This window comes from Sycon ciliatum, chromosome 11, assembly GCF_964019385.1.
Source record: "Sycon ciliatum chromosome 11, ocSycCili1.1, whole genome shotgun sequence".
NCBI classification, from domain to species: Eukaryota; Metazoa; Porifera; class Calcarea; order Leucosolenida; family Sycettidae; genus Sycon; species Sycon ciliatum.
The window spans coordinates 26,936,682-26,963,375 of record NC_088653.1 but is presented as its reverse complement, the minus strand read 5'-3'; the positions used below and the strand labels follow the sequence as shown (position 1 = coordinate 26,963,375).

Below are 26,694 nucleotides of genomic sequence, written 5' to 3'. Positions count from 1 at the left end.
TGATCATTCCTCCTTTATCATCATTATTATCCTCTACTGATGAGCTCCGACAGGGAGCGAAACAGCTGTCTAGAGCCGTGGAGCAATATTATCTCTCAACGGAAGTGTCCTTGCTGGTGTCTGTATGGTTCGGCTGAAGAGCGCGTGGTTGTGATGAGTTGGGAATGCAATGAATTGAAAATATGGCCGAAAGCTCTGTCGCAATATTTAGTTCTGAAGTTTTAATGCGCCGTTAGTGGCAGAGCAGAGTGGACACGAAGAGTCGGTGAAGCAAGAAGGAGAGGTGACAAGACGAGTCGGTGAAGAAGGAAGGAGGAAAGCAAGACACATCTGCAACATCTTTGATCAAACTGAGCTGAGCTGCTGATACGAAGCGTCGACCAAGCATCCCTGACTGGAGTGAATGCCCCAGCTGGCCTCTCGTTTGTCAGTGGTTGCTACTAGACCTGTTAGTATCACACTCACGACTACAAGTTTCCTGGTGTGCATCGACATCGGCATCAGTGGGGCCTCCCGCTGTCGATCCTGTTGACGGGCGGACAGGTCGGTGTGAATCCTGAACGGCAACCGAGCCTGTCGCGTTGGGGGATCTCGGCGGTGAGTCTCGCCTCGCCTGCATACATGGACATTGCAACATCATAATAATAAACAACATACATGTACTTTCCATTAGCATCAGTATTCCGCGTCAGGTTTTCGTCGCTTGTGTGGTGTGTTTCTCCACCAATGAGCGCGTACTATGATTATTTATCGCTGTTCTCACACTTTACCATTTTAGCAGCTTGCATATGCCATTGATATATGGGCCACAACCAGCTAAAACATGTCTTAGGGTGAAAATTTTCAAATTTTGTTTTCCTCCAGAAAACAGTTCTTGGGACCTTACTTAACCTCTTGAAGGTGATACAGGGCAGAAAAGTAGTCTACAAGTGCCCCAAACACCGCTTACAAAATATGTACTTTGAAATATAAAATGACAGTTTTCGCACAGTCTGACACAAAGAGACAAACTATTACTTAGTGGCTTTTGGGGCGGAGCACGATACAACGGAACTAAAGATGTTGACACCGACTTGAGCATGTCAACGACATCAGTTCAAAGGCATGGCCCAAGTTCTTCCTGGAAAGCAACACGATGCGCTGGGCGGCGTTGCACTTGCGTACTCTTTCGATTCTTGCAGTGACACTTTCGATCGTCGCCTGCGTTTCCGAGACTGCGTCAGACGCCTCATGAGAGCTGAACGCAAGTAACGTCGTAAGGCAGCCGGTTCGCCGCCTAAATGATTATGTACTAGCCCACAACTTGTGCCTCTTCGCTACTGGAGACGACGGGGACGATTCAGCTTCGCTGTCGACATCAACATCAATGAGATCCCAACAAATTGTCAGCGTCGCTCTGCAGACCCGCCGCCACGGACTTGCAGACACCTGAACAAACCTGGGCCATGCACAGCGATCGTCTGGCCCTGCGAGCTGCTCTAATATCACTAGATGTGGACATTGTCAGTCTTTGCTCGCCAGCTACTTGAAGTAGAACGCCAAACAAGTGTTTGAACAAAATTTGAGAAGATGATCGCCACATCGCGAATCATTTGAATGAAGTGCAGAGTGAACGCGCTCCAAAAAAACATTTTTTTCATTTCGTCATTTCCCAACTTTTTTACGAAACCCCAAAGACATGTTTTAGCTGATCGCGGCCCATATGTGGAAAGCGCGCATTTGCGCCATTTCTGGTGTATAAGAATGATCATTCCTCCTTTATCATCATTATTATCCTCTACTGATGAGCTCCGACAGGGAGCGAAACAGCTGTCTAGAGGCGTGGAGCAATATTATCTCTCAACGGAAGTGTCCTTGCTGGTGTCTGTATGGTTCGGCTGAAGAGCGCGTGGTTGTGATGAGTTGGGAATGCAATGAATTGAAAGCACTACTGATCATTTTTGCACCAAGACATCTGTGAAAGAAAAATTATAATTTTTGCTGATTCATCTGAATAAGAGTAAGAACATCAAGTCGACAGAGAAGAGTGGATGATGGGGTGGTAGAAGGCACCTGGAAAACAGGGAGAACTCCGGATTTGAAGATATTGGGTGAGGAGTTCCGCAAATTCTTTCCTTAGCAAGCGCTTCGCTGATTTCGTTGGTGTTTTCAGACCTGCTACTTTCGCAGCAACATGCGGCACAAGTGGTGCATTTTAGGAATTTGATAACACTTTGTTCTTGCCATCGTCAACTTCAGCATTTCGTATTCAGGAGAGATACCAGGATGCTTATGCCCGAGCTTACAGTCTTGATGCCCACGCGAACGATGTGGGACGGTACGAACTCCAGAAAAACGATATAAGCTCTGGGGCGGAATAGTGCGGAGCGCGATGAATTTGCATGGTACGAAAGAGAGCTCCGACAAAGTCCGAGACCACCACGGCTTCAGTAACAAGTAGACATTGCGCAGGAAGGGTCGCGCCAATGTTCGAACACAAAAAAAAACAGCGAGTTCAACAGTCTGACTAAGACGAGCCAAGTCACAAACATTGTGATGTGCAACGCGACAATTTTAATGACGCGGAGGAAGTAGGTGCAGACCAAGTTAAAAGTATGGCCTTGATGCTACTGGCTTATTCCTAGTCATGTAAAACATCAGTTGCTTGGCTTTTGTCTGCCAAGTCTGTGCTCAACACCAGACCTGCACATGGCAGGGATTGAGTTTTCAAGTTCATAGCAGGAAGTGCAGGCAACAATGTTACCTTATTTTTACCCATAGTACTCTGTTTTTCCCCCAATACCTATATTAATAATAATAATAATAATTAAAAAGCTTACGTGAAGATAAAAATGTAATCAACGCAATGAATAGAGTAAGCTGCGCACTCAGTACAAACACCATTAGCAAAACTTATTTTCATGTAAATAACTAAGCTTGTTCCTAAACGTTTTCGTCGCCATCTCATCAGAGGATTACTGGCAAATCAAAATTAGCTCTAAACTCAATATATATACGCACAATGCAAGTAATAATTTAGACCCTAACTAGCGCGAGAAAATGAAAGCTGAAAGAAACATTACATCAATCAGTACTCTGTTTTTCCCTCAATACTTATAATAATAATAATAATAATAATAATAATAAGGATGGCGTAACTCCTCTGTAGCCTTGTCATGATTTCTAATTTTCTTTCACCTCCCACGGCCGCACAAAGTCCTTGGCTACAAAAAAAAAATTAAAGTCTCTCCAAATCTCTCAAAACCAAACTTCAAACTCCTTTCCAAATTTTCATGGTTTCATGGTTACTGTGGGCAAGACCATCTCATCGAATGGATGCAATTACCACCCGTGAGGCTCGCACTCACGCACACCCCCCCCCCCCACACACACACGCACGCACACACACACACACACGTACGCACACACACACGTGCACTCACACACACAAACACATACATACACACACTATCTTTCTCTGCCTCTGTCTTTCTCTCTTTCTCTCTCTTTCTGGCCTCGTCACCTTCACATCTTATTGGCGATCACACCAGTTGAGACATGCACTTCACGCTGACCCATCATCACCTGACTCGAGATCTTGCAAGTTGAGACATTTGTTTTAGGCTATTACCTGGCGTGCGATATTGTGAGAGAGGAAAGCGTCAAGATTGACAAGAAGTAGTACTTTAGTAAGAACTAGTAGCTACATGCGCAAGAATGAGTACTCGTAGTGCGCCGTGTACTAGAGCACGCGCGTAGCATTCGAAAAGTATTCGAAAAGTATTTTCTGTTTGCGGGCATTTTTCAGTCGAACGAAGCCCTAGTTTCGACTGATTGAGTGCTTTTCGTGACGATTCTCGAATTTCATTCGAATATTCGATTTGCTGATGCTCCGTATTTTTTCGTGTCACTTCTACACATAATTGGAGTGATATATTTCTGAACTTCTTTTCCTTATAGTTGTAGTCTTTTAGCTTATTTCCATCATTCCCTGTAGTATTTTGACAAGAAGGGAACGAAAACGTTCAATACTTTGACACATGTCCTAATTGGCTGGTGGTGACTCTTCCGTAGATGCATGCGTCGATAATACATTTTTTGTAATATTTTCTGCCTCTGTCCTACTTTCATATTATTATTGTTTCAAAATTTTGAAGGACGCTTCACGCAGCTTCATTATACTTAAATTGTTTGCAGGCAACCTGCCTACACTCAAGAGAGCACTGCATTTCACACAAATCCATTGGTATCGTTACAACGTTTCGGTCTTTATGATTATTATTGTTATTATTAAACTCGTAGCATGTGCACGCATTGCTAATGTGGGGAGCAACCCCAGAGATGAGGGCGAAAACCAGCCATAGTTATCATCAGACCTGCTCGGATATTTCAGTATGTTCTTTGTTTTGGACTCAGGTGGAGAGCCAAGGTACAAAAGAGAAAGACCAAGGTAGTAACTGGTGGTGTTAGTTGACAGTATAGCGTAACAGTATAGCGTAACTTGTAGCTCCTTTTTCTTTGTTATAATCATGTTTTCAGGAATTTGCAACAATTGAGCCTGACAGCACTCAGAGAGTCTGCTTTTCAGGGTTCTCGACAACTTAACAACATGTAAGTAGTTTTGGTTACTTACTGTGTAAGAATTGGTTTGCTCCCACATTGGAGCTCGCGCTATTCCGCCGACTTGACTTGACACTTGACTAACTCACCACTGCCATCCAGAGCACACTAGATGTCCATCGAACCTTCTACTCAGCAAACCTGCAAGAAAGCACCACTCACCTATGCACGACACTAGCATTCTCAACGGCACTTATCTGCTAGCTAGTCCTGATTGTTGCAATTCGTATTCAGACTCTTCTTTCACTGTCATGTGCCGTGGTCCTCATCAGTTGAGCTTGAGCAGGTTGAGGAAGATTGTGCCTGAATAGCACCACTTTTCTAGTCCTCTCCAGGCACAAACATCACCACGGATACAAAATTACACAGATGCTCCGTTTCCAGCACGCCAAACACCTGGTGAACACGAGATAGCAGCGCAACTTTGTGTCGCTCCTGGAGGGTGAGAACACAAGTAGAGAACTATGGGTCATTCACAATGCTGTAACCTTCAAACCAGCTAGTCAAAAGACCGAGCTGGGCACAACAGTATGAAATAGTGGCTGTGACTTCGGCGATGATTTTCCTGGTCATGTTTGTGCCTGGAGAGCATATCATACACTTGGCACGAGATACCAAATGATTATACACAGAAGACTTACGAGGTTGAAACACACGTTCACACTCACTCTCACACTGTCCCATACCCACGCTCTCTCCTTTACTCAACTCACTGCTGGAATCTCCGCCGTCAGTGCCGTTTCCGTCATCGTCCTCATTGCTGGCGGTCACGTCCACTGTTGCCGTCACACTGGGTTTCCTCCTTTGTCGTTGCTGTTTGCCGGCATCATAGTTCATACAGTAATTAGCTGATGAACGTCTTGGTCTTTGAGAAGTTGTTGTTGTAGTCTGCTCCGATGTTGACATGGAAACAATTTTTGGTGGCTCCAAACACACTGATCTTTCAAAATTGTAAAAACAGAACAATTCAGTAACATGACTCCTGACTGTAAAATGCATTTCTACATGGTCAATATTGATCTGATGGCCGTGAAACGAAGTCACAATACTCTACAAAGGCTAGACATCAATTTGCAATAAAAAAAATCAATTTCACCAAAACAGCCCGGAAGGTCGATTTCTCAGATATTGGGCCATATATCCTGCCTATAATTGAATATGCATGCATTGCTGTCACCCCGCTCTCAATCGCAGCCCTTGACCGTCTTGAGCGAATCCAACGCAATGCGGCCATAATCTGCTTCCGTCTCCCCCTCTACACTCCTCTGAATCATTCAACACTCCTCCATCGGCTCAAATGGCCGACAATGTTCTCTCGTCGCAAAGTGAAGCTCACCCTTCTTGGCCACTCCATAAAATACCAATACACCCCACAACACATACGCGTGCTCAACACCCCGCTCAAGTTACGGCCCAGCTTATACCAGACATCGAGCAGGTCCGATCGTTATTTCTTTAGTTGGAGTTGTTGACAAATACTTGTGCAAAATATGGTCCAGGTAGCCATTCTTAGTAAACACGGAGCGGAGAAATTCAAGCTGATCCGCAAGTTTACTAGGGGGGCAAATGCGCTTGGCTCGGTCGGCGAGGTTCAGGACTGAGTTAACTTCGTACTGTGAGGAGCAATACGAGTCAAATGCGGTATACTGTCCATTGAACGTTGGTTTTCAATGCAGTATACTGTCCAGTGAACGTGGGTTTTCCATGAGCCAAAGTCACACTCCCAAAGTTTGTTTTCTCGAGAAGTAGACTCCTCATATTCTCAAGCGAACCGTATGGAAGGATGGAGACTGTGCAATATACAGACCAGCAGCCTTCCCAACTTAGAGGGTTCTAAGTTAGGAAGTAACGTAAGAAAGGGGTAGGTGAGCGCACTCTAGATGCGTGTTAAGTGTTGTGATACTTTGGGACCCCGACACCAATACCCTATGTGATACCAACAGAGCCACACCGGCACAAGGACTGCGCAACAAGTGGACTGCACGACACTGTACAACACTACAAATGTACCTCACTTCTGTTCTCAACACCACATGGGCGTGGGCTGTTCCAGTCTTTACTGCTAGCTATTGCACAGAGGGCATACCGGCTGCACGCCTGACATAGTGATCGGATGCTGCACTTCGCCAGCAGCCTGCACGGCATATGGCTGCTTCATTGACACTTGTACTCTGGTGAGCCATGAGCGTGGCCCCGCCAGTGTGCACAGAATGGGAGCTCACCCGGTTGCAGTTGAGGATCTTAGTCGAGCAAACTCGGGAGAAGTAGCTGCCGTCGACGAACACAAACACTGGCCGTGAGCTGCCGGCAGTAGCAGTCAGGGACCGGAACTCGGCCATAGCCGAACCTGGGTACATCAGATTATGTGTGCGCAAATGAAGCAAATTAAGTTACATTGTTAACACCTCGACGAGGAGTAACACCAAACAATTGTAGCGACAACACAATGTAACTTAATTTGCTTTTTAACATTGTAACTGAATTTGCTCACTATGTTCTTGTCACTATTATTATTTCCTTCGAGTTTTGTGTCGTGCTGAACTTGATAATTTTCCACCTTGTCACGAGTGTTGTTATCTCATATCTTTACGCTATATAAGTTTTAGTCTTTCCAACTTGAGCCAATCCCTGTAAAATCTTTGATAAGAAGGGACCGAAAAAGTTCGGATAATTTGACAAGTGCCTTATTTTGACTGGATGTGTGTTTGCGTGGATACTTACGACCCAACACGTACCTTCGTTGCTAAAAATAATATAGCTGTTGGGTATTATAGACTCAGGCTAACCTGAGTACATTTTAGTTATGGTATGTGTGCCTGCATGCATGCCTGAATGTAGAGATTTTGTGTCAGTTACTATACTCAGTGTGCTAAGTATATGTAGGACTTTGACAGCAGTCAGGGCTCTCATAGCAGTCACTGCCCCTAATACCAGTCATACAGTCACAAAACCTTTAATAGCAGTCACCAGTCACAAAGAAGTCACAGAGAGCCAAAAACAAGTCACCAGCTTTGATATATGACATGGGTAGGTTGCCATTTGAAAGTATGGAGAATGAACGCGTTCAAAAGTATGCTTTTCAGCGCTGAGGAATGACATGGGTAGGTTGCCATTTGAAAGTATGGAGAACGAACGCGTTCAAAAGTATGCTTTTCAGGGCAAACAATTTTCCCTATTTCGATAGTGTTCTCTCTCAATTTCTCTGCTTGTAGCGAAGATGTAGCTTGTTCCAGGTAATGTCGTTGTCTTCTAGATGTGGTGAACACTTGGAAAGATCGGCTGTGGCGATGTTAGCCCGGAATGCGACTCGAAATCGCAAATTTGTATCGCTGATCCCATCGCAGTATTTGCTCTCCAAACAGGAGCAAGAGGGAGGGCAGCGATGGCCTAAAATCGTCACGGGAGGCGTAATTCACCAACGAACGACTGCTACTTGTCTCCTCTTTCACTTACCTTGTGAGTAGATGAAGAAAAATATTGATATCGAATCGGACACAATAATTCGAAATAATACTTGGATACAGAAAGCAGTACAATCACGTACTACTTGCACGCCGTACATGCATGATTGTATTCTGACTCTATGACTCGTTTGAGGGCACCACAACTGGGTTCTCAAAAGACGCGAACTGTGACTGATATGTGAGTGATTTTGACTGTATGGCTGACTTTGGGGACGGTGACTGCTACGTGGGACGCGACTGCTACGTGGGACGCGACTGCTACGTGGGACGTGACTGCTACGTGGGACGTGACTGTTACGTGGGACGTGACTGCTACGTGGGCCGTGACTGCTATGTGGGACGTGACTGCTACGTGGGACGTGACTGCTACGTGGGACGTGACTGCTACGTGGGCCGTGACTGCTATGTGGGACGCGACTGCTACGTGGGACGTGACTGCTACGTGGGACGTGACTGTTACGTGGGACGTGACTGCTACGTGGGACGTGACTGCTACGTGGGACGTGACTGCTATGTGGGACGTGACTGCTACGTGGGATGTGACTGCTACGTGGGACGTGACTGCTACGTGGGATGTGACTGCTACGCGGGACGTGACTGCTACGTGGGACGGTAACTGCTACGTGGGACGTGACTGCTGTCTGAGTCCGACATGTTGAGAGTTCGAACAAGAGACTGAAAACGGAACCGGTATGTTTGTGCAACGACATTTATTAGAAACGGGACAAGAGACCAGGACGAACGAAACGACTACATGGTGATTATTGAAGAGGGAGATTATTATTGAAGAGAGCTTATTGAAGAGAGAGAGTTGAAGGCAGAGGCAACGCAATATATAGGGTCTGGGTAGCTATGGCAAACATGGACGCGCAAATAGCTACCCAGGCCAAATGAATAATGCATGATATAATGAATTATATGAATTCATATATTGTAATCACTTGTGGGCCTAACATACATATAACCATCATAATTATGGGTTCCACTTACTTGAGACAATACGGATGAGACACAGGCCTGGCCTTCATTCTTCTGAAAAATAGCTGCCGCAGTCCTGAAGTCGTGGGATTCACTCCCACCATAGCATTGGGCCTTGGGAGCCTTGCTAGGGATGGTGTGGTTCAACGCCTCGTTGACTTGGCTACTGCCGAGAGGTGCCAGCCGTTCTGCAAGGGATGCCAAACCATCATACCTGCGATGTCAGGTATCCTTTGCCGTACTTCGCGCAACCATCATGTGCGTAAGAAGACCGAGCTCCGCGAAACATCGCCCTATCAATGCATTGCGCCCCTTGGCGGTGGACTTATTCTGTGACAGTGCTCGCTTCATTGAATTTTCCTGTGTTTGAGTAGGGTTCCAATTTACTTTTCACATTTTTGCTTTCATGCAATTGTTTTCATTACTTGACTTGTGTTCTATTCCTACTCATGGCCAGCAATCGAGGACATCTGAGAGTTGTACTTTTTGTACTCCTCCGAGGTGTGATTTTTGGCGTGCTGGGCCAAGCACAAGGAAGCTATCTGCAAAAAAACTGCAGAAAATGGTTGTTGTTTGATCCTTTGTTGTAATCTTTGTTTCTAGTCGAAGCTAGTTGCTGTTTGGAGCAGAAACGCTGAAATTGACTATTTTCTGCATGTACTCATACATGTACTTATGTACTCAGGCATGCAGTCTCACTCGTATTTTAGCTCTTTTCTGGAATGGATGCTGCTCTGCGCCCCTTGGTGAACCTTTCCTGCGCTCGTGGAGCAGCTGAAAAGGATCACTGGTATGTCTGGTTCCTGGTTTGAGAGTGGAGAGTCGACTTTTGTGCCTTGAAAAAGGAGTAGAGAGCGATACAGGTACGTCTGTGGCTTATTTTTGAGTGCTCCTCGTACATTTTTGATCGTGGTAGAAATTCTCAGACCAAAGTCAGCGCGATGATGGCCGTAGAGTTTTCTTGTGGATTTTTTAGTTGTTTCATCTCGTATCTATGTCAGTATCGTGATGGTGAAGTAGAGAGGGTGATTTTCTTCATCTAGGCTTCGTTCGGCCGACTTTGCTTCGTCCTCGTTGAAAAGTGATCCTGAAAAAAAGGTCGATTCGCAAAACTATGTTGATTTTGAATGTACGTGGTGACATGCGATTGCTGGCTATGTATTACGGTTTACCGCCTGGTATGTTAGCGGCCATCACAGAACCCAAATATTCGCAAATATTCTAAATGAACTTTTCTCCTCTCCCTTTGTAGAATACTGAACAATAATCAACTTGTAGGCCTTCCTACAAATGTATTTGCCAACCTACCAGCCCTTCAGGAACTGTAAGTTAACCCTTATTCCGGTTTGTTGGACCCAAACGAAACTGTCTGCGCTGCATGCTCAGAGCAGTGTCAGACTAGTATTTGAGTGGCAAGCGTATTGATTGTGACAGGTTGAGTAGTATTTGAGTGGCAAGCATATTGATTGTGATTAAAGGTTGAGTAGTATTTGAGTGGCAAGTGTATTGATTGTGACAGGTTGAGGGTAATCACATGTTTTACTTATTGAATTTGCCGTTTGATCTTCGTTCCTCAGCGCTGTAGTATTTCTCTTTCTCTGTTAGTTCTTTCTTTTCTGTCTCTATTTCTGTCACCCAGCGCTGGGTGTAAGCACCCCCTGGCAGATTCATACTACATTGTTCCACTTGATAAATTTATTGTTCTCTCAAACTTATTTATATATGTAGAGGAGAAAAGGACATATCGATATGTCCTTTTCTCTTCTACATTTATTTATGGCTCAACATCCGAGTTTCAAACTTATTTCTTCGTTGTGTTTGAACTGTTTTCGAATTATTTTCGTTTCTTTCTTCCCATGTGCCAGCTGCAGAAGTGTTCATTCGCAGAGGTGCCATTTTTGAATAATGTCATCATTGATCATGTGATCACGCGTGATTGTTGCTTGCGCTAGATCCGCGGATCTGGTAGTGGTATTCATGCATACGTGCAGCGTGACTTGCCTTTGATAGTTTTGTGTGATCTGCTATTTTGCACTGGAATCGCATTTGTACTTTTGACCTCTTCACACTTCTCTTTTTGGCAATGTGTATCCTGAATCTCTCCGCGAAGTTTCCGCTGATCCTGCGCGGAATTCTCACGCACAGTGCGGCAGAGTACAGAATGTTGCACTTGTTTCTTTTCTTGTGTTCACATGGCAAGACAAAACGACATTGCTATGCTACGTAAGTTTCTACGTAAGGTGCTCGGTATTTCACGTAGGCTACGTAAGTTTCTACGTAAGGTGCTCAGTATTTCACCACTCCATGCCTCCTAGATCTACCAACGCGTGGTAACTGCGTGCTGTGCACATGCACGGCAGACATTGTGTTGCAGTCCGTTTTCGGATGTGTGTGCGCTAGGAACTTCCTTCTTTGGAACTGCTTCTTGCATGAGCTGTTTCGGATATATCGTCTCCTGGCTTATTTCGCTTCGGCTCTGCTGAGACCTCCTTTCACGGAATATTACTCAATGACAGGTGAGTTGCCCAGTTCCCTTTGATTCACTTGACTCTTTTATTTACGAAAAATGTGCTGATTTTCCGTTGAATACAATAAATAATGGAAAAGCTGACACGATCTCTTTTCTAAATTTAGCTTTTCTGCTGCCGAGGCCTCCTTTTACGGAATACTCAATGACAGGTGATCTCTGAGTTGACCAGTTTCCTTCGATTCATTTGCTTATGCTCACCCTTTCATTTACTGAAACCGTAACGTGTGCTGATTTTATTCGGATTTAGATCCATTCATATCTCTTTGCCCTTGCCAACAGTGTGCGAAGAATGCGAGTCCACCTTCTTAACGGTAAGGCTTATGTTGCTGCTGAGGCTTAGAAGTGTTGTCGAAATACTCATGTTCATTGTACATTGGTACGTTGCAAGTAAGGCACTGGTCATGATTGCTTCCGGCATTCCGTGCTCCGATCATAGGGTAGAATCTGCATTTTGCAGTGGCATAGCAGCGTTGACAGTTCCCAATCTGGAGGGAAAGGTTCAAGGACGCATTGGCCGAGTATGCAAAATAAATTCGCATATCAGGGAAAATCTCCATTATGGAAAGGTTCATGCTTTCAGTGACTTGGTTGCTTCATACGAGACAAGCCAATGGGTGCAGTCTCGTCTCGTGAAAATCTCGTACGATTGGATATGTTTACTCGAGTCTGGGCTGTTTGAGTTGTAAGTAGCGCCGAGATCGTACTGCCCCAAATAAAGTTGCGTGCCGGCAGAGCAAGAAGTACGATCGGCAATCTGTTTGTAGTACCTGCAAGAATGTGCTGTACATTTATCGTATTTTCTCTGTTGGTGTTTCAGTTGCCGTCATGTTGCTAAAGATAGGTTCAGTGACTCATTTAATCTGTCCATGCAGAAACTTGCGGAGACATTTTGGAAATATCGCGGAAAAGTTGCGAGGTAAAATGCCGCAAATTGCGGGGAATATTGCGGATTTTGTCAATTATTGCGGGATTATTGTGATAAAGTTGGTTGCTCCAACGAGGAGCACACACTTCTTGCCAAACTTGACACTTGACTTCATGACTTCATGACTATTACCGCCGAGGTCGCAACTTCTAAGTTCGTATTATTGTGGTGAAATTGTGGTCGATTTTGGTGCTTGTACTATAGTGCTGTACGATGTACGAGTTGTACAGCATAAATCATGTATGACAAAACCGAACGTGGGCTGGGCTGACTGTGTTCAACTGCCTGACAGGAGCTTGCAAGACAGCTTTTCTCCATCCTCGGACAACACTCAACGCGAGCCTTATTTTGTGACTTGTCAGCCGGTGATTTGCCCAGAAACTTCTCCATTCTGGTGTCGATCTCACAAGTAAACTACTGACGAGCTTCAAGAACTAAACAACATCGAAGAAAGACTCGAATATCGCAGTTGCTTTTCGAAATGTCGCGGTGCTTTGCAGGTATCATAGACTGTTTTCTACAATAACGCGGATGATTTTTCAAATATCGCAGATATAACGGACTTTTGTTCGAATCGCGGAAAACAACGTGGCCACGGAATCGCAAGTTCCTGGAGGGACAGTGACATTCTTTTCGTACGAGACGAGTCAATGAGTCGGTTTGGCTTAGAGTCTTTCACTGTAGAAGAAATCTATTCGTATCTCTATTGGAAAAATAATTGTATTCACTGGTTATAAAATTGGGTTAAGACAAACTCACAGAACAAATACCATCGGGCCCTTGGCGTTCGTCCTAAAGAGGTTCGACTGGATATCATTCATACTCACCAATAGATGTGTAACATTTTAATATTCTGGAGTGCCTAGTTTATCTCAGTACCTCCAACCATACCGTAAAAGTCCGTAAATAAGTACCTGCCCGAAAGAAATACCCCCTTCATTCTTTTGGCTCTGTCTGTTGAAGTAAAGTCGAGCCCGATAAACATACTGCCCGAAATAAGTACCGGTACGATGCGCACATGCAGTGTGTAGCATGTACATCGACATGAAAATGACTTCTTCACTACACACAAGTCAGGTCCGAAAGTTAGTTCGTGCCCGAAAGTCAGTACCCGCCCGAAAGTTAGTACGGGTGTGGTCACTAAATTCAAAAGTAAATACGTACTTATTTACGGACTTTTACGGTAGCTTTGCACTTATATCCTCGGGATCAGTGTAGTTGTTGGAACGAGGTGTCGGACTCAACAATGTATTTGTTCATATTTTAATACATGTTTATGGTTCCTTCTTTGCTGTGTTGTTTTAGACAATTGTGGACTAACTCTTTGAAGTAATTGAGCTACTTCCAAAAGTTGAATCGACATCAACAGGATAACGATATCAGTGCAATATGATGCAGGATGACCTTATCACGATAACCCATGACTACAATTATATACACAGAACAAAACAGCTGCGACGCGCAACTGGTTACATTTCTCAAGTAAATCTGATTGAGGGTGGGGAAATCTGAAATATCTGAAATGCAAGACAATTTTATGACAGAGTCACGAAAATTCTGCAACAGCAACAACCACAATATGACCTGCGTATTAAAAAAAGTATCACCACCACTACCCACATGTTTCCCCAGCAGAAGAACCTGATTATGCAAGTGCCATTTTCTGCAACAAATAGTCCGGGATCCCGATCTCGAAATCGAAAATTTGGGTACCACTTCGTAGGGAGCACAAAAACTCTTCGCCAACCCTTCAAGTACCTAACAGTGAGTATGTCTGAAGTTGTCGGACATCTCAAAGCTGTGCCATAGCCTCAGGAGAAGGGAATATATCCGACGACAAATCGACAATTTCAGGCAGGAGATATCGTAATATTTTTGGCTCACTGGGCGAAAAATCATGAATGCAACCATTGAGAGAAAAGAGAGCGCGCCCAAAAATGTGAAACACCTCTGACTAGGAAAGGAAGAAGAAAACGATGCCACAATTCAAAAACTTTTCAAAAAGCGATGCTCGGCGTGGATTTCTTTGAAGGAATTACTTGCTTCTATGCAACGTCCTGGTTTTTCGTTCGTCGCTGTCCCTTCCGAAAGTAGTTCAGGTCATTCAGCTCCAGATAAGTCTCTGCCGTGTGCCTTCCTCTTTCCATTTCCCCTGATGGTAGAGCCATAAAACATCGCCTGATGATACTACCTGGTAGTAGTACTGGCTCTGTCCACTGATTGGACCTTCCAGCTTGGAAGGTTCAAGGTTATGGTACCTTCCAAGCTGGAAGGCTGTTGGCTTACGCACTGGAGATGTGATAGAGCTACATAATGTCCACACAGCACGCGCTGATTACCAGGCTACTGTGCGGTGACTGGCTTTGCAACCGAAGCCCGATGTGCCTACGCCCATCGGCAGAGGATGGATTCAAGACAGCGACGGTAAGTTGTTCCGATAAATAATTAGCACCGATAATGTACCCACCTTTGGATCAAGTTATGCGTGAGGAAATTTACACTTGTGTAATTATTAGGGTATGGTACGCCTCTACAAAGGCTACAGTGGAGTCTGCGGATATTGAGAAACATACTGCAAGGTTGAAAGAATTGTAATTAGCAGATAAAAGGATAAAGGATACAGTGCTGCCCTTCCCATTTAACCAGATATCTATGACTGTCTACTGCAAAAATATACGCGAGGAATAAATTAACTGTCTGTGACAATGTTTGTTTCTTCCTTCAGGCAGAGTTGCTGTGAATTGGACAGAACAGCAGGCAGTGCCAAAAGAACTTCAGAGCCTCATCAGCTGCGGGTGCCGAGGAGTGTGTGACACTCAACGCTGCTCATGCAAGAAGTCATCTCTTGCGTGCACTGACATCTGCCGCTGCGAAGGTACATGCGCAAGTCCGCTCAACAGTAGGCCAGAGCAACCACCACAGCAAAGTACGTCCGGTGACGTATCGCAACTGGAAACTGAGTCCAATCATGCCCAGCCAAACTCAGATTGTGACGACTCGTGTGTCCGATAGTGATGGATCAGCTGCGTGTACGAGTGATGATCTCAGCAATGATAACGTTGATAGTGACAGTGTGTCAGTTTGAATTCCTTGCGCAGCTGCCATATTGTAAAGGGAGAAATTAGACATACAAGAATGAATCAAGTTAGAAAACTAACAGTGACAGCAAGGCTCTACAACTAACATACATGCCATGTGGCAATATTCCTAGATTTTGTATACGGATAAACATTGTGTGTACTATTGTACTACAGTAAAACCTGGTGTAAGCGACCTCTCGTTTTACCGACCACCTACGACCGTTTTTCCATGCACGGACAGTGCTACACAGACACTGTGGGCTGGATGTGCGCACGTGCACGGCATCATTGCAGCATATCATCATATTGAGAAACAGTTTGTGTAATATACAGTGTAAAATTGTACTACCGTAAAATCCCGCCAGAGCGCCCCTACCTCCTCGACGCTTCAGGTGGGGAGGGGCGGATGGGCGAGTCCTGCTTGCCGCATTCAGTGCTACATGAAAAAGTACTCACCCTACGAAAACTGTTCGTGCATCTCGTACACCGACCAAAGGTCAAGAGCCAGGAGTCGAACAGACCCGACAAAACGCAGGGTTTATGCGACCCTTTGTCAGGAGGGTGGGCACTGTTGCGTACATTTCCAACGGGGTCGAGCACGCGTCTGCAGTGCAGTACGGCATCACAGACTGCAACAGAGTCATACGAGGATACAATCAATCACGTCCCTGACAAGAAGTCAGGGAGGGGTGGATAGGAGAGACGGGGCGCTCTGGCGGGATTTTACAGTACTTTTAACTATTTTACCAGGATGCGCGAATCATTGCAGCATATTCCTTTTGTATATTGATAAACATTGTGTGTGTGAGATACTATTGTATTACTTTTTTGTTGTTGTTAGTAGATTAATTATCAGTACATGATGATCTATTTAAATATATTTTACCTGGAGGTGCGCATCATTGCAACATATCATCATGTACTGATAATTAATCTACTGACAATTATTCAAGTGATGAACTGAACGAATATTTCTTGAGAGAGATGCAGCGAGGACACATACTGACACGTTATTTTGTTCTTTTCATTGGATACCAGAATACGTGTACCAACACAGAAGTGCATTGTTATTGAACATTGAATATTGATATCAAACTCACAATGTGTCTTCTTTTTTGGGAAATTTATTTTTCAAGTTCGTGATTCAAGACAAAATACTGGCTCACCTTGTGCCGGGGAGTTGGTAGTATTCCATAGGATGGGGCTTCAGCAACTACAGCATTGGCTCGGGCTTCAGACTCGACACCACTAATAAGTAATCCTTCAATCGAGTCGAGACGAGTCGAGTGCTATTACTAGTGTTGACAACGTTTTTGAAATAATTCAAAAATACTGTACTGTACTGATGCATTTCACTCACTGCGCGTAAAATGCTTCATGTGAGCGTGCCCAATCAATGCTCAGGTGCACGAACATCTTGAAATCGGCGAGGAGAAATTGGCATGAAAACCCCCTCGTAGCAAGCTTAATAATATATAATAATAACAATAATAAACAAGAAGGTGACGAAACACATTTAGGCACAAGTGGCAACAACGTTGCCACACTACACAACAGAACACTATTTGAACAATTTTAGGGTAATAACACTATCTTTCTGGACACACAAATTCGGCTTATGAATGCGCTGACAAACAGCTTCCAAAACTTGTAACTGCAAAAGATAACCATGACGAGCACGGCACAAAACAGAACAACAGGAATCAGAATAAGTACGACAACAGTCAGTGCTAGAAACCAAATGATTGTATACTGAAGACTTGTTATTACGAGACGGACACACACAATCTCGACTCACGCGCACACCCTCACACTCACTCTCACCCTCACTCAGCTCACCTTCTCCCTCACTGTCCGAATCATAACCTGCTCCGTCATCCACCGCGGTTTGACTCTCCTCCTCACTTGCATCGTCCTGCGTCTCACCTTCACCACCAGTGTTCTGTTGTGTAGTGTGGTAACGTTGTTGCCACTTGTGCCTAAATGTGTTTTGTCACCTTCTTGTTTATTATTGTTATTATTATCATTCGTTCTCACTTTCTTGTCTTTGTTGCTGATACACACTTGTCACGCTTAGTTCTTACTTGTATACCCTTGTTTTCTGCACACTTTAGTGAGAAATCGCACCTCGATATTCCAGTGCTGTCATTGTTACGTGTCACCCTACCTTGATTGCTATATTATTTCCTTTGTTCTCATTTTGTTCTTTAGTGCAACGATGATTCCTGAAGAGTGTTGTACGAAAACTTGTTCGAATCATCTTTTTTTTTTCCATTGCCCTTTTTCTTCTTACATGTATTTTTCCTTACCCTTCAGGTTGTTTCTTGCATCGTCTCCAGCGCTTACATTGTTAATAAAGTAGTCCACATGTCGCTTCAGCTCGTCCTACTTATTGCCATATTAAAATTATTGTCCCCTCGTCGGATTTTTAAATTATTATTATTATTTTTTGTTTGAAACTCGGGTATTGAGCCAATAATAAAAGTAGAAAGGAAAAGGACATATGGAAACGAGTTAAGAGTAACTCTCCACCACTGTAACTAGATACTATATACAGTCAGAAAGTGCAACAACTAGGCACAAAACTGACAGAGTACTGAGACATTCGACGTCCTGACACCTAGCTTCAACACATCTCCGTAGGGCTAACCGACAGCCTTCCAACTTGGAAGGTTCAAGGTTATGGAAAGACCAAAGAGGGGACAATCGACATTCTTTGTTCCGTTGGGACTGTAGCTTGTGCTCGTTTTCGTTGCGCTTGCCTTCCCCTCTTTGGTCTTTCCATAACCTTGAACCTTCCAAGTTGGAAGGCTGTCGGTTAGCGCTACGGAGATGTGTTGAAGCTAGGTGTCAGGACGTCGAATGTCTCAGTACTCTGTCAGTTTTGTGCCTAGTTGTTGCACTTTCTGACTGTATATAGTAGCTAGTTACAGTGGTGGAGAGTTACTCTTAACTCGTTTCCATATGTCCTTTTCCTTTCTACTTTTATTTTTTGTTTGTTTTTTGTTTTGTTTACAAGAGGTCGGAGGCGGATAATACTTTAATAAGGAAGGTACGTGTTGGGTCGTAAGTATCCACGCAAACACGCAAACACACATCCAGTCAAAATAAGGCACTTGTCAAATTATCCGAACGTTTTCGGTCCCTTCTCATCAAGGATTTTACATTTCCGCGCAGATGCTTGACAATTGTGAATGTCCGTGCACAGCTTTGGGATGGCCAACAACTCAAAAGCCCTTCTCTGATAGACCCATAACCCATTGCTGAAGAGATCTTGTAGTCCATCTCGCCCGACCCGGAGCGCCACCTTTTTGAAGGTCGGCTCCCTGACTAGATGTTATGCAAGCGGGGCTGAGGACCATGGACAGACACACAGATCAATAGACAGCCTTCACTCCGTGGAGCCGTAGCATGCAGCGGTAGTGTCTGTAAGCAATTCTCCAGCGGGAATTATATGCGTGGCGGGATGTTATGCGAGCGGGGCTAGCGACCCTGATTAGACTCACAGAACAAAATAAACAGTGGGAGGCGAAGCGTGGGCTTGCGGGGTCGTTGCTTGCGGGGGTGGGGTCTGTAGGCGATCATCCGTCGGGAGGTGTATATTTTGAATATTTTCACTTCACCACATTACAACTTTGCAAATTTCCTACCCGACATTGCTTTCATAACATTGGGCAAAACTGCCCGTTTGACATGTGATATGAAATAAATAAACAACAACAACGGTGGTAAGCGCCTCCTCAAGCTCAAACACCAGGTTTCACTCCAGACGCCAGCACACCAAACACTGCAGCGTGGTCACCACTGCCTAGTCTGACAATAAATTTGAACAGACAACCCTTGTCACTCCAAACAACAACGAATACCTTCCCTGAACGACTCGAATTTCACTAGCAGCAAAATTCTGCAAATCTCGATTTGTGCGATCGAAGCACGATATTTGTGCATCCTGAGTCTGGCCGTGCGCCGACCACCGCGCGACATATCAGATCGACGGATTTGATCGAGTTGATCAACAATCAAGATGAGAATCAATATCTGAATGATCAAGTTGTTTCCATGTGTTGAAGATGGTCTTGCCAGGTTCTTCTAAAGATCAGGATGTCGTCTAGGAACACCATTATGAACATTCGTTGACAGGGTCGGAATATAACATTCATCAGGGCCTGGGTGACTAAAGGAGCGTTTTGTCAACCCAAACCATATTACACGGAAATTGAAATGACCAAGTGCGATTTTATCACCGTCTTTGGTACGTCTTCTTGACGGATTCTAATTGGATTGTATTCTGCGCGCAAGTCGAGCTTGGTGAAATAGGAGCTACCCTCAACGATACCGAATAAGTCGTCAATATTGGGCAAGTATGCCTTGTTTTTTTATTATGATCTTATAATCTTGTTCAAGCTCCTCCAATCAGAAACCGACCGTAAAGAAGCGTCGTCTCCATCGGTTTCTATTGAACTGGCCTGTGATTCCGCAAAGCGTGCCAAAGCTGCTGCTGCAAATCGTCGCGTGGAAATCGATGACCTGCTTTGGGCTGACGTTCGTAGGATGCTAGAAACATCAACTGTTTGACAGCTTGAGCACCTTTCCGCCAAGGTTGTCTCTGGCTACCTGAACACTCTGCCCTTGAAGGAGCATGGTTTCAGCCTGTCGAGGTGTGACTTCCGCGATGCCATTGCATTGAGGCATGGGTGGACTCTGAAAGATGTACCATTAACGTGTGCATGGCCCAATAATTGCACGGCAGCACATGCCATGTGTTGTCTGACGGGGGTTTCCCCACCGTCAGGAACAATGTTATAATATTACGAAGTTCGTGACATCTTTGCTGATTTGCTAGCTAAAGTCTGCCCAGAAGTAGCGATCGAACCTTTGTTAGCTCCCTTTCAGGGTGAGGTATTCACAGCAACCAGTACTCTCACAGCAAATGATGCAAGCTTGCACATTCGTGTACTTTGAGAACGAGGCTTTTGGACTTGTACGCAAAACACATATGCTAAAAAAACAGACACTCCATATGCTAATAGGAATATTTCAGCGCTTTTTCTGCAACACGAGAGGCAGAAAAAATCAGAAATTTACTCTGCTTGTCTTTTCCACGGCTGAAAGAACATCCCAGAATGTTTCTAAAGCGCTTGCGTGGCATGTTGGCGCAGCATGCTGTCAAACCCTATGGGCACGTGGTGTCATACCTGCGATGTCAGCTATCCTTTGCCGTACTTCGCGCAACAATCATGTGCGTAAGAAGAGCGTGCTCCGCGAAACATCGCCCTACCAATGCCTTGCGCCCCTTGGCGATAGACTTATCCTGTGACAGTGCTCGCTTCATTGAATTTTGCTGTGTTTCAGTAGGGTTCCAATTTTTCTACCACATTCTTGCTTTCATGCAATTGTTTTCATTACTTGACTTGTGCTCTACTCCTCCTATAAAGGTTTACCGCCTGGTATGTTAGCGGCCATCACTCAACCCAAATATTCGCAAATATTCTAAATGAACTTTTCTCCTCTCCCTTTGTAGAAAGCTTAACGATAATCAACTTGCAAGCCTTCCTACAAATGTATTTGCCAACCTAACGGCCCTTCAGAAACTGTAAGTTAACCCTTATTCCCAAATGGACCCCAGGGGTATGATTTTTGAAATATTTTTACTTTGCTGCATCACATCTCCCTGAAACTTTATGTATTTCTCACAGACACATTACCCGAGGTAAATACTCAATCTGCGGATAGACCTGTTTTGTCCTTTGTGGACTCATAAGCGCAGCACAGAGGGAATGAGGCCAAACCTAGTGGCAATGAAAAATATATTTCCCAAAGCCCTAATTATTTAAACCAAGCCCCAACGTACCCTGTCGTAGTTCTGAAACTGACAAGTCAGTGAGCTCCAGGATAACGCAAACGGCAAAAGCGCTACCCCGCACAAGAGTACTCGACTGCTACATGAGCAGGAGCGAAATCCTCAATCTGCGAACAGACCAGTTTCGGCCTTTGTTGACTCATCATTGCAGCACAGAGGAAATGAGGCCGAAACTGATAACAAGAGCAAAATACTCAATCTGGGGACAGACCTGTTCAAGACCTGTTTCGTCCTTTGAGGACGCATCAGCGCAGAACAGAGAAAATGAGGCCGAACCTCAAGCGTTTACTCCAGCGTGAATGATCATGAGCCTGTGATCGGTAATCAAGTATGGCGTACATTTTATTTTTAAAGAGAGCGTGTGTGGGCAGGCGTGTGTTTACAGCCATATTGCCAGGTGTGTCTTTACCACCATAATTATTTATCAACCATAAGTACAGCTGCAGTGGTGTCTTCAATTTCATTCTCCCGAGTCAAGCTCCGTATGAAGACATCCAAGAAGAAGATTGCCTGATGACTCCAGCGGGGACGAAACGTACGTCGCAATCGAGCTATGTCGTTGCTGTGTCATCATCTATGTGCCATGCGCTACTTGATGTACCAGCCTGCTATGCCGGATACCGCCAGCCATACATCGACCAGGCGCCAGGCGCGAACTGATGGTGGTGGTGGTGAGAAGGAGAGCTCCGTGCCAGAACTTTGCAGCCTAGAGAGCGTGTGTGGGCAGGCGTGTGTTTACCGCCATATTGCCAGGTGTGTCTTTACCACCATAATTATTTATCAACCATAAGTACAGCTGCAGTGGTGTCTTCAAATTCATTCTCCAGAACACAAACCTACAAATCATGTTGAAAGACAAAAAGTACATTGGACTGGGTAGGCGCAATCCACAATGCCAGTTAATAGCTGTGCTGATAAAATACATGGACTCTGCCGACCATGGGTCTCGGCGTCACAGTGCCATGTATGCATCAAAATTAATCATAAGGTTAAAATGAGCCAACATAAGAAAGTGACTAAAGACAAAAAATGAAATAAAAAAATAAGACAAAACAAACAAGAAGGGAATAATAATAGTGGAAAAAGGGGGAGATTGAGAGATGTGTGGGTAGCTCTCGAGTGATACGGCAGGGTGAATCTAGACCAGAGTGGCTGGCAACTTCGTCGCAGGTGTGTGCAGCAGTGGCTTTTAGAAGTGATCTGTAGCCCACAGCCAGTCAGTGTGTAGCAAGTGCTTCCATGCAGCTGCCTTGAAGCGGTGCAGCCGTTGCAGGGACATTGGTGGCTGGAACAGGGAGGTTGGCAGTTGATTCCACAAACTGATGTGGGCAAATGGGAAGGACCGCCTGATGTACTCCGGTGCAGCTGGTGGTAGGGTGTTGAGGAGCTGGTGAGGATGGGTCACCACATGCGTGTGTTGGGTTCGTGGACGAACCACAGTGGGTGCAGCTGGTGGGACAATGTTGGTCAGCTGTTGTGGGCTTCCGATGCACTGAAGCTTGTACATGTAGCAGCCACATGTACTCAGTATGAGGTCAAGATTATTATGATGTACACACATCACGCATCAGAGAGGCAAGGACAGCCGAAGCGACCCGCGGGGTCGTGCGCCGTCGGAACGGCTATGTGTACTACTAGGTTGCTATGGCAGCGGAACACTAAATCTTAGTACTCATGAATAGTTCAATGGTGAAGATGTGCTTGCACTATGCGGCGCCCATCGGCAACACCCGTGCCTCCAATAAACGTACCAAATGGCTTGCGACCCACAGGCTCTAGTAGTGCTGTGGCATGCCTGCAGACCTGCGAATGTTCGTGCAATATGCCCTGCTGGACCAGCGGACTACCTTAATCAGGGCACACTTTGGGGCGCCTCGATCCGCCATGTGTGTGGCTCCCCCGGTGCGTAAGGAATGGCTGCCGATGCTTGGAACTAGCACTTTGTGTAGGACAGCATTGATGTCGTTCGGCTTGAGATGGCGACCATCCTGAAACTTGAAGAGCGGTTCCTTGTCATTGCTTCATTTGCTGGACCGAATGTAGGCGTCCAGGGCTCGGACGGGACATAAGGTTGGGTCAGCATAGCGATGCAGCGCCACCTCCCCGCCTGTTGTTAATTGAGAACTGCCGGAGCAGGCGCGAGTATTATTGTGCCTTATTGTGTACTATTGCGGGTACACACCCTATGCCACGCTTTTGTCCACAAGCGCCATGCTTGGTGACAAGTGTATTGGACCGGACGATTTCAATAGTTGATGTTGCGCTATTCTACAAAATCGTGATGAAAATGCAATAAATTTGAACTGACAACCCTTGTCACTCCAAACAATAACGAGTTCCCTCCCTGAACGACTCGAATTTCACTAGCAGCAAAATTCTGCAGAAGTGCAATTTGAAAAAATCTCGATTTGTGCGTTCGCAGCACGATATTAATGCGTCCTGAAACTGCCCATGCACCGACCACCCGGTTAACATAGCAGATCGACGGATTTGATCGAGTTGATCCACTATCAAGATCAGAATCAAAATCTGAACGATCAAGTTGTTTCCATGTGTTGAAGATGGTCTTGCCAGGTTCTTCTAAAGATCAGGTTGTCGTCAAGGACCACCATTATGAACATTCTTTGACAGGGTTGGAATATAACATTCATCAGGGCCTGGATGACTAAAGGAGCGTTTGTCAACCCGAATCATATTACACGGAAATTGAAATGACCAAGTGTGATATTTATCGCCGTCTTTGGTACGTCTTCTTGACGGATTCTAATTGGATTGTATTCTGCGCGCAAGTCGAGCTTGGTGAAATAGGAGCTACCCTCAACGATACCGAATAAGTCGTCAATATTGGGCAAGTATGCCTTGTTTTTTTTATTATGATCTTATAATCTTGTTCAAGCTCCTCCAATCAGAAACCGACCGTAAAGAAGCGTCGTCTCCATCGGTTTCTATTGAACTGGCCTGTGATTCCGCAAAGCGTGCCAAAGCTGCTGCTGCAAATCGTCGCGTGGAAATCGATGACCTGCTTTGGGCTGACGCTCGTAGGATGCTAGACACATCAACTGTTTGCCAGCTTGAGCACCTTTCCGCCAAGGTTGTCTCTGGCTACCTGAACACTCTGCCCTTGAAGGAGCATGGTTTCAGCCTGTCGAGGTGTGACTTCCGCGATGCCATTGCATTGAGGCATGGATGGACTCTGAAAGATGTACCATTAACGTGTGCATGGCCCAATGATTGCACGGCAGCACATGTCATGTGTTGTCTGACGGGGGTTTCCCCACCGTCAGGAACAATGTTAAAATATTACGAAGTTCGTGACATCTTTGCTGATTTGCTAGCTAAAGTCTGCCCAGAAGTAGTGATTGAACCTTTGTTAGCTCCCTTTCAGGGTGAGGTATTCACAGCAACCAGTACTCTCACAGCAAATGATGCAAGCTTGCACATTCGTGTACTTTGAGAACGAGGGTTTTGGACTTGTACGCAAAACACATTTAAATGTTTTTTTATCGATGCACTAGTGTCCCCTTCCAGATGCAGCTCCATATGCTAGTAGGAATATTTCAGCGCTTTTTCTGCAACACGAGAGGCAGACAAAATCAGAAATTTACTCTGCTTGTCTTTTCCCCGGCTGAAAGAACATCCCAGAATGTTTCTAAAGCGCTTGCGTGGCATGTTGGCGCAGCATGACGGCAAAAACCTATGGGCACGTGATGTCATACCTGCGATGTCAGCTATCCTTTGCCGTACTTCGTGCAATCATCACGTGAGTAAGAAGAGCGCGCTCCGTGAAACATTGCCCTATCAATGCCTTGCGCCCCTTGGCGATAGACTTATCCTGTGACAGTGCTCGCTTCATTGAATTTTCCTGTGTTTGAGTAGGATTCCAATTTACTTATCACATTCTTGTTTTTATGCAATTGTTTTCATTACTTGACTTGTGTTCTATTCCTCTTATTACGGTTTACCACCTGGTATGTTAGCGGCTATCACTCAACCCAAATATTCGCAAATATTCGAAATGAACTTTTCTCCTCTCCCTTTGCAGATACCTGAACCATAATCAACTTGTAGGCCTTCCTACAAATGTATTTGCCAACCTACGAGCCCTTCAACTACTGTAAGTTAACCCTTATTCCGGTTTGTTGGATTTTTGAAATATTTTTGCTTTGCTGCATCACATCTCCCTGAAACTTCATGTATTTCTCACAGACACAATACCCGAGGTAAATACTCAACCTGCGGATAGACCTGTTTCGTCCTTTGTGGACTCATGACCACAGCACAGAGGAAATGGGGCAAAACCTGGGGGCAATGAAAAAGCCTTATTTAAATAAACCAGGCCCGAATATACCCTGTCGTAGTGCTCAAACTGACAAGTCAGCGAGCTCCAGGATAACGCAAACGGCAAAAGCGCTACCCCACACAAGAGTACTCAACTGCTACATGACCAGGAGCAAAATCCTCAATCTGCGAACCGACCTGTTTCGTCCTTTGTTGACTCATCAGTGCAGCACAGAGGAAGATTTTTTTATTTATTTATTTACTCTGCCGACCTTGGGTCTCTGCTTCATCACAACCAGGCACGCCAATAGAAGAGAGAGAGAGAAAGAGGGAGAGAGAGAGAGAGAGAGAGAGAGAGTGAGAGAGAGAGAGAGAGAGAGCGAGAGAGAGAGTGAGAGAGAGAGAGTGAGAGAGAGAGAGAGAGAGAGAGAGCGAGAGAGTGAGAGAGAGAGAGAGAGAGAGCGAGAGAGAGAGAGAGAGAGAGAGAGAGAGAGAGAGAGTGAGTTACATTTATAAAGACAGGCGAGTCTAACAAATGAGGACTGAGACCTCTACAACAGGGTTTTTACGCCTGAAAGCAGGTGCATGATTTAACAAGCAGGTTGTCAGTCTAGATTTTATGCGCAGATGGAGAAAAAATGCGCAGAATTTTAGTAAAGAGATGAAAAGCAGAAATAATATGAAATAATAAGAAAAGATGACATGAAAGCCTGCTCACAACCCCGCCCAGCCTTGCGAACTGGGTATGGTGGATTAAGAACCCGGTTCAACGCTCGAGCAAGCGCTCTCCACTCAAGGTGCTCACAGCAACTGATAGGAACTCATATGGGGAAATTATAGAAAAGAAATAATAAGATAAAGAGAATAAATTTCAACGCACCTCAATAAACGGAGCCCCACATACAGTACCTCAGAAAAGTGGATCTTCCGACCAGTGTTTTTGTTGACGTCGCAACCAGATGATGTAGCTGCTTCGCAAA

General features: G+C 45.0%; 1 long non-coding RNA gene across 1 annotated transcript; it reads left to right on the top strand.

The window, feature by feature from the left end:
• The first annotated feature begins 4,518 nt into the window (after window positions 1-4,518).
• LOC135827401 (uncharacterized) lies at window positions 4,519-25,550 on the top strand. The gene is made up of 4 exons (XR_010555432.1): window positions 4,519-4,590; window positions 10,294-10,365; window positions 21,098-21,169; window positions 25,479-25,550. It is a non-coding gene; the product is annotated as an uncharacterized LOC135827401 (long non-coding RNA).
• The last annotated feature ends 1,144 nt before the right edge of the window (window positions 25,551-26,694 follow it).